Below are 14763 nucleotides of genomic sequence, written 5' to 3' on the forward strand. Positions count from 1 at the left end.
CCTTCCATGAATGCTGTCAATTAAGATGAAAAGAAGGAAAATTAAAGTCGCTCTTGAAAATGCACTTGTGTTTGCTTGTGGAATCTGTGTACATTCAGAAAGTTGTGATTTGCATTTTTCATATTTAATTAAACCCAGGAAAAGTGAACATGAGAGAAGCTGGGGCAGTTTCACCCTGTTGTCAGTGTTATGTTTTGACATTTTTGGGGATTTGTGTCTAAAAACATGGTCTGTTCTTAAAAAATAGATTTATTTTCTTTTCTCAGAAAAATACAATGAAGATTCTTTCAAACTTCCACTATGTAAATTTAAGTATATTTATGGGAATATACAACATTATAGTGCTGCAACAATGAATGTTGAGATATATATGTCTAACCAAAAATACACTGATCTTGGATTCTGGAAATATGATTGAATCATGCCCCTTCCATTATATCTATGAAAGTTTTCTATGAGACACAGTTATACCACCAGTAAAATGAAAATACTGGCGCATATTCTATGAACTGTAATTATCAAATAAAGAATGCCAAATACTTAGTACACATGTAAGCACTTTAGAAATCATTACACAGCAAACAAATAAAGTCAAATTTTTGTGAAACTCCATATTCCTTAACTGTGAGAAGTAAAATATGACCACCATCCAAAAGAAGCTTCCAAATCTACTGAGAAAAATACATATATATATATATATATATATATATATATATATATATATGCCACCTATGCCACCATAATTCATGTAGGATGGAATATATATTATGTTAGAGAAACAAAGTGAAGGTTCATACATGTAATGAACCTTCCTTCTTCCAATACATTTGCTTCTCTGAGCGTACTTCTGTGCAATGAGACTATTGGAAATAGATCAAGATCAGAAGAGGCAAAAATCCATTTCTAAAGACAGAATCAGGAACATATATTTTTTTTTATGGAGCTAATATTTGAACCCAACTTTAAATAGAAAATTCACATTTAATATTTCCAGAACAAAATACCATGCGCAAGCTGGATTACCGGATTTCAAAGAGCAAGTTTCTATGTGGTTATTTCTGGTCTTGTGTCAGCTTCTTTTTATGTTATGGGAAACAGTCGACTGTAAAACATCTTCAATGAGTTCCGCTAAGAACATGTGATAGTCTTGGATATCTGTCTTTCTTTTTCTCTCTACCCCAAGTTTCTCTGTGTACATATATGTACATGCCTGCACACATATGTATACCACTTGTCTGTTATAAAGACTTTTTTAGAGAACTTTTTTGCAACAAAATAGAACAGGTTTGCAACAAAATCAATAAGGTACACATGATTCTGCCTAATACTTGCTTCATTGTCACCACTGTCATCCCCTTTATCATGGATGAGCCTACATTAATGTGTCATTATCAACCAAAGTCCATCATTTACATTAGAAGTCACTCTTGGTGTCATTCATTCTGTGGGTTTGAATAAATGTATAATGACATGTATCCACTATTATAGTTATCATACAGAATAATGATAATTCCCTAAACATCTTCTGTACCTCACATATTTATCCCTCCCTCTCCACTAAGCCTGGGAAACTACCGATCCTCTTACTACTTCCAGAATTTTGCATTTTTTCCCGAAGTTTTGTGCTATTGGAAGCATGCAGTACTTATCCTTTTCAGCTTAGCATTTTTGCTTGAGTGATATGCATTCAAGTTTCCTCCATGCATGTTCAAAGCTTGATAATTCATTTCTTTTTTCCCCACAAAATAGCACATTGTCTAGATGTATCAGTTTGTTTTTCCATTCACCTACTGAAGCACAACTTAGTTGGTTCTAAGTGTTGACAATTGTGAATAAAACTGCTTTAGGCATCAGTTTCATGCTTTGTGTAGACATAAGTTTGAACCTCACTGGATTAATTCCAAGGAGTATAATTGCTGTCTTGTCTGGGAATACTGTTTAGTTGTATATGAAACTCCCCAATTTTCCCCAAAGTACTGTATCATCATTTTGCATACCCAGCAGCAATAAAGAAGAATTCCAGTTGCTCCAGATTCACATCAGCATTTGCTGTTGTCAGTATTCTGAATTTTGGCCATTCTAATGGTATGCAGTGGTATCACTCAGGGGCACTCAGTCACTGAGCCACATCCCCATCCCTGTTTTGTATTTTATTTAGAGATAGAATCTCACTGAGTTGCTTAGCACCTCACTGTTGCTGAGGCTGACTTTGAACTGGAAATCTTCCTGTCTCAGTTTCTGAGCTGCTGGGATTACAGGTGTGTCCCTGGGGCCCACTACTTTTTAGTTTTAACTTGCACTTTCTTGATGGCACATGATAAGGTGCATCTTTGCATATGTTTATGTTTCCTGGATATCTTCATTGTGAAGGTGATCATTGAGGTCTGTAGATCCACTTTGTAATAGAATTCTTTGTCTCCTTACTGGAGTCTAAGAATCCAATGAAACGTTTGGTTACAGTCTTTCAGAGTTTTTCCAAATACTATATTTTCTCCCAGCCTATAGCTTGTTTTTAATTTTGAAGTCTAGCTTATCACTTTTCCATTATGGATCGTGCTTTGGTGTTGTATCTAAAAGCTCATCCAGAAACTCTAGGACATTTGGATTTCCTTCTATGTTAACATCTAGTAGTTTCACAGTTTTGCATTTTGCATTTAGGTTTGTAATTCGTTTTGAGTTTCTTTTTGTGTGAAGGGTGTATGTTCACGTCCAGATTCATATTTTTTCATATGTGTGTCAAAATATTCCAGCACCATGTTAAAAAAAAATGTTTTTTTTTCTACATTAAATCACTTTTGCTGTCTTGTGAAAGATTAGTTGACCTATTTCTGGGCTTTCATTATTTTCCATTGGTATGTTTACATATTCTTTTCCTATTATCACCTATTTTGATTACTGCAGCTCCAAAGTGAGTCTTTTAAGAGCTAGCATTGCCAGTCTTCTAACTTTCTTCTCCTTCAATGTCTTGTTGGCTTTTCTGGGTCTTTTGCCCCTTCATGTAAACTTTAGAATCGTTTTGATACTATCCACAAAATAGCTGCTAGAATTTTGATTGGGATTCTACTGCATGTTGACAGATCATGTTTGAGAATATTGAGTGTTTCCATCCATGAACCTGGAATTGATAGGTTCTTCAGAAGCAAATCTTAGTTCTCAGTTTTTATTGATTTTTTTCCCCTTGAACTGTTTACTTGACCTGTTTTTCTCGGCATAGTTTTTCCCATTCTTGAGGTGGACCAGGATGAACAGGGTGGAATGAAGTTGGGTATTTCCATTCTCCTAAGTAGAAGATCAAATCTGCTTGTCATGAAATATTTCCTTTGCCCCAGATCAGTTAGGTGGTGACAGATCCCCAGCAGGTGAAGCTCTGGTTAAAGAATTTCTCCTGAAGGCAGACCACTAGGACAGAGTGATCTGGAATTTTTCAACCTAGTTCTTGATCTTTTCTCTGTCAAAAACATGAGGGAAATTTCCTCCAACAGTTGTTGATAAAATCTGATTAAGCTCCTGAAGGTAAATCTTACAAAAGCACAGGGATAGCCCTGGATATTTTAATTCTCAGACTTGTCCACATGAGCCTCCAACAATTCACCAGTTACAGTTTAGGCTTTCCTAGCCCAGTACTGGCTTCCAGGGAAGTTTCCACACATGAATTTCTGCATGGGTAACTTGTGATTTCCTTTGCCCACCAGTCTCTGCATTGGGGGATAGTAATTTGCCCTGTGACCACATTTTTCTTACAGATCTATGAAATTTAATCTATTTTCCAATTATTTACATGTTTTTCAGGACAGAATGATAACTTCTAAGTTCCTTACATACTGAATGGTAAACTAGAAATCCACCAATCTGTTTTTCAGCTCAAAGATCTTATTTTGAAACAGTGAGATGAGATAATTATTGACTTAACGGTAAGTATATAGCAACTTCTTAATGCAACAGAATCTGAGTACCCCATCTTTCTGCTAAGCAATCGCTTCAAGACATTTATTTTAATTCTTCACATCCATTCCCTTTTGTCCTTACTGAGCATGTCTGGGTGCATAACACATTGTTGTCTGACTTGAACTTCGAACTGATGATTCATAGTTTCTTCCAAATGATTATGACCTATGTCACCTCTGGTGTATTGCTCAGTAGTTATGTTCTTGTCTTTTAAATGAAAAATTCTGATTGACAGCAGGGATGGTCAATGAGTGAAGCACCAGGCCAAAAAAAGAGAAAAACGTGGTGCCATAGCTTATAATCTGAGTTAAAGCTGAGATGAGGCAATTGAGTCTCCTGTATAGGAATTAAAGCAAACACTTGATAAAAGTCTGGTAGACAAACATTATGAAGGTTTTGACTTGTTTATGGCTTTCAACTACATGAGAAATTGCAGTTGGAGGTTAGCTGAATCATGTCTGTTTCTGTTGTACCTTGTTTCCTCTGTGAAACAAATACATCATGATTTGTAATAGCTGTTTTTTTTTTTTTTTTCTTTTTTTAAGAAAACTTAGAATATTTCTTTTTAACAAGTACTGTGACCAGGGTGTCCAAGATGTGGCAACTCAAGAATTTGTTCTTATCTTCTTTTTCATAATTTTTTTCAGTTGTAGATGGACACGATTCCTTTATTTATTTATGTGATACTGAGGATCAAACCCAGTGCCCCACACATGCAAGGCAAGCACTCTACCACTGAGCTACAACCCAATCCTTGTTTTTATCTTCTTAAATAGAATAATTTTATTGTCTTTTCATAGTTAAGAGTAACACACACTCAGAGGAGACACTCTAAGAAATTATAATATTAGTAATTGGAATGTGAAATTAATTGATCCCTCAGATCTTCAGGATACCATGGTTCACAGAATTTGCACTATAGTCATTGAGCAACTACTGTTTCACAAGTACCTTGAAAATTGTTTTAAGTAAATATCTTACTTAATGCAATCAGGAAATGCATGAAAAAGAATCTATTACTACCTTGTTTTATACATCAGAACACTCGGGTTTTGAAATAGCTTCCTATAACCAAACAACTGAGACTTGATTCAAAGATCAAGAATCCGGAGCTGAGTATACAGTGATAATTAGCAAACTAATCAGTTACTTGATATTTCTCTGGTTGTTTTTTGTTTGTTTGTTTGTTTGTTTTTGGTTTTGGTTTTTGGGTTTTTGTTGTTGTTTGTACTAAGGATTGAACCCAAGGGCACTTAATCACTGAGCCAGGTCCACAGTCCTTCCTATATTTTATTAAGAGAACAAGGTCTTGCTGAGTTGCTTAGGGCCTCACTAAGTTTCTGAGGCTGGCTTCATACTCACAATCCTCCTGCCTCAGCCTCCTGAGTCACTGGGATTACAGGCATGTGCCACTGTCCCTGGAAATTTCTGAGGATTTTGATCCCAAATGTGGAAAGAGTTCTGAGAGAGCACAGTCCTTTAAAACTGCTTCACATTTTGTTGTCCATACTTCTATTCCATCAGGTACCACATGCTTCTTTTACCTTCTTTGCCACCCAAGTTTTTTAGTTCATCTCCAGGAATGTGTGTTTGCACCTTGAGTGTCTGTAGGATATTTCACATTTTTAAGCAAAATTTACCATGTGTCAGACATCCTCTGAATCACACATCTGAAACTGCTCACAGTATAAGTATTAGATTATTCTGTATTTGTTTTGGTGGCACATCTCTGCAAAAGTGTCACAAACACCAACATGAAATAGAAAATGAGGATGCTGATCAACAATTAAGTTCCAAAGTTTGAAAAGTTGCAGGTTGCACCGTAGGTACCCATATCCCACAGGTATAAATTGTGGTTAGTTAAAGATGAAATAAAAACATTATATTTGGTTCCAATTCATGTGCCTTTTAGAAAATAGCCATTATGTTCTTAGAACAAAAGTATTTCTTCAGTCATTTGGATCTATCTGTAGAATAATTTAAATTGTTAGGAATGCTTTTGGCATAAAGACACCATGAAAAGATTTCTTAGACAAGGACACTGAACCTAAAAAATACTTTAGGACCTATAAATGACCCTCTTTCAGAACTTCCTGAGATGGGTGAATTCAGTCCTGGGCCTCACATGTCAGGTTCTACCCATGTAGAATGGTCACTTTTAAACTTAGATATAAAGGTTCAGGTCTTCAAGAATGGCCACCAAAGGCTTACAGCACAACCCGGAAGTTCAGTATTGAGTAAGTGTCGGATACTCCCAGGCTGGAAAAGTATCAGGTAGGGTAGGGCCATTTAGGGAAATTCCAGCTTGTTTTTCTCTTCCATATGTCACTCTGAGGTGCATTTTTTCCTTGAGGTCTTTTTTTTTTATAAAATCAAGCAATCTCTGTAAGCACAGCACTAATTAAATGGCCAAGTCTCTTTGAAGTTATCTGTAAAGAAGTTGCTAGAACCCAACTAGCAGTACAGGACTTCACCCCTACCCCCAACACAGTTTACTTTTTAATTTTTACACCTGTCCTGCTTTTGAGCCTTACCCATGTAGTCATAACAGCACTACAATATTGTCACCATTCTCAATTTTTAAGAAACTCTGGCTAAGAGAGTATCTTTACCAACCTTAACCAGCAAAAGCATTAATACGCATTGTAATATAATATAAAGCTGCTCACCTGTGCTTTACGCAGCAGTCATTTCCCCGCCTCCCAACTTCTTGTCAGTCTGTGAACATCCTAGCTAGTTATTGGTTTATCAGCTTGCAAGTATCCTTCTCCGTTATTGGTCCTGTTAACCCACAGAATTCAACTGCTTAAGGATAGCTTCCCGCCATTTTCTCTCTCTTTCTTCTACTCACTTTCATTCTTTCTCTCTCCTCCTCACTTTTCACACTCTCTCTTGCATGCACTCTCTCTCTTTTCCTCTCATTTTCTCTCTTACCCTGCAGGGAGACACTCTGTTTGCTCAATAAACCCTCTTATGTGAGTTCCCCCGTGTCTGGAGTGGTTTCTGGGTTCTTACACTCATCATGTGAATAAATTGATAGTCAGTAGGCAGTAATTTCTCAAAGACATTAGAATCAGGAGAGAAGTTTGGGTTTTATAAATAAAATGTTTTTTCAGAACTCTTTGGATCCTTCCTAAAACATCCACAGTCTCAGGGCACATTGATAAATTTTTCCAGGGACATCAAATTCAGTACTTTTCTAAGTATCTTCATTTTAGTTTGTTGAAAATCTTCACAATGCACTCACTATTTGATTATGTCATTTTAATTTAGTTAATTGACAAAAAAATTCAAGGAGTAAGTTTAACATACTCTATCCTTTTGATGTTAAAAAGTTCTAATTTTATTTTAGTCCATCTAAAACAGATCCAAATGAATCAAAACAAGAAAGTGTGGTTATTGAAATGTTTTCTCATCAAACACCAATGTAAGCACCCCATGTGTGTTATTAAATTTAATACTTATATCTACCTTCTAAAATATGTGTTTTTTTTTTCCCTTGAAGGATGTAGGTGCTAAGGATTAAACTCAGGGAAACTGGACCACTGAGCCACATTCCCAGCCCTATTTTGTATTTTAATTAGAGACAGTCTCTCATGAGTTGCTCAGAGCCTCACTTTTGCTGAGGCTGGCTTTGAACTCAAAATCCTCCTGCCTCAGCCTCCTGAGTCATGGAGATTACAGATGTGTGCACCACACCGGCTAAAATAAGTTTTATATTTCCATTCTATAAAGTTCAACCCTGAATTCAAACTTAGTAAATTGCATGATATTTCAAAAGTGGAAAATGTGCAACTTGAATTTATATCTGAGTTTATCTGATCATTTCAAGACAGTGCTTAAAAATGAGCACTTTTAGAGTGATCACAAAGTGATCACACTGCACATTGTTAATAACCTGCTTACACAATGGTTTCTGATAATGAGCTACAAATGATAAATTAGCTCATTCATTTTATGGGGGTTTGGTCTGCCAAACAAGGAAAAAAGATCCAGATGCACTTCTCATTCATTGCTGCTATTGAGTTTCTCCACACTGAGCCTTCCCACTGACTTCTGAGGAGCTGAACACAGAGAGCATTAAAAGGCCACAATCTGATCTTGCTTTACCCCCTGTTGTGCTAATCTGAACTCCCTGGAAGCTCCTGTGAATTCAATATGAGCTCAGAGTTCAGTTCTACTTCTCTAAGAGAAAAAATGTGCTAAGAATTTGGATCCCCATCAATGGTCCCTTCTGTGTTTCTTCCCAGTAGAGTTCATCTACTTAAAAGTTTCAAGTCAATATTTTTGACATTGAACTCTTCAATCACCAGTCAATATCGCTCTCTTTTACTCTCTCTCTCTCTCTTCAATCTAAACATCCTTCTAAACTGGCATGCTATTGCAAGGTATTTATCCCCAGTTCTTTCAGAAATCTGTTTGGTTAATGATTTTGGTTTAAAAATCAAGCTAACAATCACTGACATTTTAACATTTTACATCTCAGCTCTCACAAGTGTTTAAATGAAAAATTTTGATCTCCCAAATGACAATAAAAGTTCTTATTACAAGCTCTGATGTATTTTCAGACTTTTGTCCGCTATTCTATTGTGGTCTCTCTCATCAAAGTCATTCTCCCACTGTTGAAAGTTTGTTCTTGTTTGGTTGTGAATTTGCCAAAACAAATTTTTTGTAGACAGCATTTGGAAAACAGACACACCTTTCTTTTGGTCATCCTATAAATCCCACTGACTATTCCTATAGTGGATATAAACTCTTGGTCACCACTCCTCTCTGATATGATTTTCTTCCTTTTCTTACATTTGGATTCTAGATGACACTAAGACAAAACAGATTAGTTTGTTCCATGATTAGCACATTGATAAAATTGTCACTCTCAATGCATGAAGTAGGTACCCTAGAGTAAAGGATATGCCATGATCATTATCATTGCTACTGTTGTTCTTTCTTCCACTTATCCCTCCTACCCCAAACGCAGACAGACACTGTGTAGAGATTACTTTGTAAAAGAGATGAAACGATTTTTACCACACAGCTGTGTAAAAAGAAAAGGCCTGAATTTAAAACAAAACAAATCAAAACTCTGTGCTTTTTCCTACTACTTTGAAGAATTTTATTGATAAAAGTGACCCATAGGATTTAAAAGAAAGATGATGCTATTGCAATTAGCTCTGCCTGTATTAGGCTCTTTTATACATATCTTTTCTCAGTTGCATTCAACTTGCTTATTAGTTCATTGTGGAAGTAAGGGGATATGAGGGGAAGAAATCCCGGAATCTGTGTCGGTCCGTTTTCCATCACTACAATGAAATACCTAAGATGGGAAAATTTGTTAAGAAAAGAGGTTTATTGACCTCTGAGTTTTGGAGTTCCAAGATCATGGCTTTGGCTTGGTCTCAGAGAAGATGGCATCATAATGGTTGGAAGGCAAGCATATAAGATCACAAGGTAAGAAAGGAAGATAGAGAGATTTTAGGCGCCAGGATGATATATAACAACTCAGTCACTTGGGAACAAACACAGTCTGAGAAGGAGGGCAGTGTACCTGGAGAACTGATTGCCTTGTATCACAAGCCTCTCCAAGGCTGCATCACTTCTCAATGTAGCTTCACTGCTGAATATATGAAACTTTGAAGAAAACACTCAAGCCATATCCACACCAAAGCAAAGACTTAGGATTTTGTTCCTGGTGTTTCCAGACCCTACAGAGCCTCCAGGTATCTCAGGAGCAGATGAACATTGTTCCAACCCTGGAAAAATTAAGAACACAGATGATAGATCGGAGGCCTGGGTTTAAATCCTGCCTCTGTCACTGTCTAGAAATGTAAAATGAAGTAAGCAAATGGATGCTCTTGATCTTCAACTGAATAGGATGAGTTTGAGTATTAAGGGACAGAGTGTATCTAAAATGATTCATCCATGGAATGCAACACAGTTGGCACCAAATGAACCTTACCTGGTATTATTGATTTGTGAATCAGTTTGTGTTTCTTGTTTTTATTTATATTACTGTCTCTCTGTCATGACATTTTTCTTTTTTTTCTAGAGCTCAAGCATGCAGATTTGTTTAGGAATAAATAATTTTTGTTAAATTTCTATTCCATACAGAATTCCTATTAGGCAGATTTTCATATTGGCCACATCACAGCTATCAACTTATATTCCCAACCTATACATTTCTGCTTTGGTTATATTATAAAACATAGTCCACTGAATTGAATTCATGATAGGAGAACCACAACCAGAAAGCATTTTATATGCCACACAAGGTATTGCCTATGATTATTTCTCTCAGGAGATGGAGCTACAAGTTGAAACCTCACAGATGCCTTTCTGATGAAATCATCAATCTTATTGTGTGACAAATATAATTTTTACAGATATTAACACACTCATTATAGCAATAAGAAGAGATGGGTAGCCCTAGAAAAGTTACACAACCTTCCCCAGTATTTTTTTTTTTTGCCATTCATAACTTTAAAACATACCATCTAGCTAGGTGTGGTGGTGCATGCCTGTAATCTCAGAGGCTCAGTAGGCTGAGTCAGGATAATGAGTTCAAAGCCAGCCTCAGCAAAAGTGAGGCACTGAGCAACTCAGTGAGACCCTGTCTCTAAATAAAATAGATAATAGGGCTGGGGATGTGGCTCAATGGTCAAGAGCCCCAGAGTTCAATCCCCAGAACCACCCCCTACCAAAAAAGAAATACCATCTAAAAAGCAAGAAATATGGGGGCATACCTCTGAGGGTCTTTGAAAAGGTAGACCCGGAGAAAGATAAACACATAGAGGGGAAAATGTTGCCAAAGGTAAAAATTAGTCCTCAGAAAATAAAGCAAACAAACACATTAATAAACAAAAAAGATAGAGTTAGAACACAGACCAAGGTAGTCCTTAACCAAACAGCAGAGTCAGTCCACTGATCAATGTTTTAGGTGAGACTAGATCAGTACCAGGCAAAATACTTATTTGTGTGAAAGAGACAAAGACCTTGTGTGTTTTTGTGAGGAAAGAACACAAAAGAAGTTAAAAAGGCAATTTTCCTTTAGTGCAATCACATAAAGCTTGATTGTTTTATACTCAATATGTTTTTGGTTAATGTGTAATAATTGTACATTAGAGGGTGATAGAGATGTCTGAAAATATGCATGCAGTGTATACTGATCAAATCAGGGTAATTAACCTCTCTCTCTCCTTAACATTTTAATTTTTTTAATGTTTGAAACTTTTGAGCTCCTGTCTTGAGGTCTCCATAAAATGTGTAATAGGTTGCTGTGACCAGTAGTCATCCCACTGTGCTGTAGAACACCGTAACATATTCCTTCTCACCATATTTGATACCTATTACTCAACTTCCCTTTCTCACATGCTCCCCATCCCAGCCTCCGCTAACCACTATTCTATTCAGTTTAACTTTTTTTTTGTTGGCTACCATATGAAAGAGAATATGTGGCATTTGTCTTTGTATGTGTGGTTTAGTTTGCTTAAAATAACAGCCTCCAGTTCTATCCTTCTCATGGCAAATGACAGGATTCCATGCTTCTTTATGGCTCAGTAATAATCCATTGTGTATGTATGCCACATTTTCTTTATTCATTTATCTGTCAATGGGCAAACTTTGCATAGCTTAGATATTGAGTATGGTATCAAAATTAATTTGATAAAGCAGACATCTCTCTGATATGCTTAAAACCTGTCTTGGTTTCAGGACGTTTATAATCTCTTTTTTGTAAAAAGATGGGGAAAGCTAGCTTCCAGGAGCTAAGGTAAAAACTGAGAATCATACATTGCATGAAAGACTGAGCATCACTATGTCATATATGTAATGCCTAAGTGTCTTAACTTGGATTAATTTTTGGTTTGTCTGTTTCCCTTAATCAAATATTTTGTTGCTAATATCATGTAAGAATGCGGAAAGAAGAAAAATGAATAATGTATTATTTTATAACTCAAATCACCAATATCCTTGGTGATGAAAGCAGGCTTGTAATGACTTAGAATCATTGGAGAGATACATAGGCTACTACATGATCATGGAACAAAATTCTGTGTTAAGATCAGATTTGGTGATGTGGTTGAATAAATTTAGATTTCTCAAGACTTTTTTTTTTCCTGAATTTCATTTGGTTGTGTCTGATCACATGAGTTTGTTTTTGTTTGTCCAAAATAAACAACGCTAATAATAATTTCAAGGACATATAATCACAAAAGATTTTAATACTTCAGCAATTTTAATATATAGATATGGGAGGAGGGAGAAATGAATTTTCCTCTTAAATATTAAACAGGAAAGTACTGAAGTTGGGGCTGACAATGAAATAAAATTTCATCTTAATGAAGTGTAGAGAATTTCTTTCAGAATATGAAAATTAGATCAACATAGAGAGATAAGTTGGGAGGTGCTATGTTGCACCATGACATATCTGGTTTTCCCATTGATTTAACTCATGATTACTTTGTTTCCTAGAAAACTGAAGTGACATATATACTTTCAATCACAAGAATTCTGATACAACATTAACAACATTATTATTAATCAATCTCTAGACTTCTAGGTGTCAAAAACTTCTAGTATCTTTTTCCCATTGCAGAATCCAGGCATAATATCATATGACATTTACTGAGCTATTAAAGAATGCTATAAAATAGATTGATAATATACAGAGATAAGATATCAGTCAAATTATTATTATTATTCCTACCCTTATCCAAGATCTCAGACTTCTTTTTTTATTATAGAGATTGCAGTGCCAAATTCTTTGATGTTTCTTGTCAAAGTTACAAGAAATACACATAATTTTAAAATGAAATAAAAAATAGTTTAAATATGTATTTATTAATAATCTGTGAATGTTAACAATTAAATCTGCTCATCAGAAATACTCTGAATAGCATCATATTACCAAGCATGAAATAGTTTGAGAAACCACCTTTTTGCAAACTTCACTCACAATACAACCCCATAACTCAGATCTTAACATAGAACTGGATTTAAATTTGCAGCCATTAAGGCATGTCTCCATTTTTATATTAGGGTTTTAATTTAATATTTGTCACTGAGGAAAACTGATTTGCATTTTAATGGGAAAAATCACTATGCAAACTTTGAAACATTTCACCTAGAGGTTGACAGCAAAGTCAAAAGAAGTTAGTTCATAACTTTAAAAAGAAGTGAGTTAAACTCTATAAACTGGAATTTTATTTTTCAAATGAGATGTTCTGTTGGGAATTCAAATGGCTTTGAAATCTCTCTGAATGTACAGAACTCTATAATACATTCATTTTAAAAATATGGCAGGGGATTACTTTTCCATTCAAATAAAGACATATACTTTATTCATATTTAAAACATAATTCATATAAACCTTCCCTATCAGCATTGTAAACTATTGAGAATTGACTCTGTCTCTTGTCATTATAGACATATTTTTTAAATATATTCATCCTACACCGGTGTCTATGTGTTTGGTTTCCCATCCATATGATACACTTTAAGAGTTCAAGAGAATTCCTGTTCTGTAAGTATGCATTTAAATGGAACTATTTCAGTTTTTAATTTATGAGGGCATCAATTTCAGCAACAATGAGACATCTATCAAAGATTGTTATGAAGCAATCAAATATAAAAGTTTTGGCCAGTTTTCTAATATGTTTTTCTAATATTCCTTGAAAACAGTGGTTTTAATGTTTATTAGGTAAAATACAATCCTCTCTTTAAACCTATAAACCCCAAATTCCTTTAAATGTCTAAAGCAGCATGGTTTTTAAAGACCACGGAGTACTGGGAGAAGTTTTTTATCTTTTCTGAGTGATAATTTTCCCCCTATATCTACATCTTAACTCCATCGTAAATATTGTCTAGGAGAACAAGTATAAAGTATCAAGTGCAGTGGCCAGCACACATTTGATCAACAGGAGTATGTTCTCCCTTCTGTCCATAGAGTGGCTATTATCTGTTCTCCATAGTATGACTATTACTATAACCTGGGACTTATTAGACTACACACATTGCATCAGATCTACAGTCTTAACTGTTTCCTCCCAACTATGGAACAATAATAATACGTACCCTTTCTACTCGTTAGATACATGTTGTTTCAATAATGTTGTATCATAGCATTCTCCCCCAATACAGGGTATACCTTTGGATCTGTTGGTATTTTTGGGTCCAGTGATTAGACCTCTTCTCATTTGGAACAGCATCTACCCATTACTTCATCTGTCATGACAATGACAATTTGAAATAGGCCATTTATCTCATAGACTGCTCCTCAGTTTTGAGGTTGTCTAGACGGTCTAGAGATTAGGTTCAAGTTGTAAATCTTTTCTCCAGCATGTGGTGCAAATGAGCCAGAATCTCTTCTCAAGTATCACATACATCCAGAGGCACAGGGCCTCTGATTACTTCTCAGTGACATTTATCATGGTTCTCTAGTCATTTCCAGGGTTCTCCACCGTATAGGATTGTATTTCCCTTTTGGCATAATAACCATCTGGGGGGAGACTTTGAGACGATGCAGTATTATATCATCAACACTCACCCCCCATGAGTTTTACTTGGATCAATTTTGAGTTTTAGAATTGCAAAACAATTTCCCACCTTCAGCACTTAAGTCACCTGTAAGAGTTGGCAGACGTCAGATTGTATTCTCTCTTCTGCTCAGTTTCCTTCTTAAAATTTCCCACATCATGTAATCCTATAGCAGATATAGGATGAATGTAACAGCTTACACTTTTGGTCCCCAAATTTTCTTTATAAAATGCCCAGGTGTTTTAGATCGGATAGATTTTTTTTTTTTTTTTTTTAACCACTGCTTCT

Source organism: Sciurus vulgaris (genome assembly GCF_902686455.1).
Source record: "Sciurus vulgaris genome assembly, chromosome: 17".
NCBI classification, from domain to species: Eukaryota; Metazoa; Chordata; class Mammalia; order Rodentia; family Sciuridae; genus Sciurus; species Sciurus vulgaris.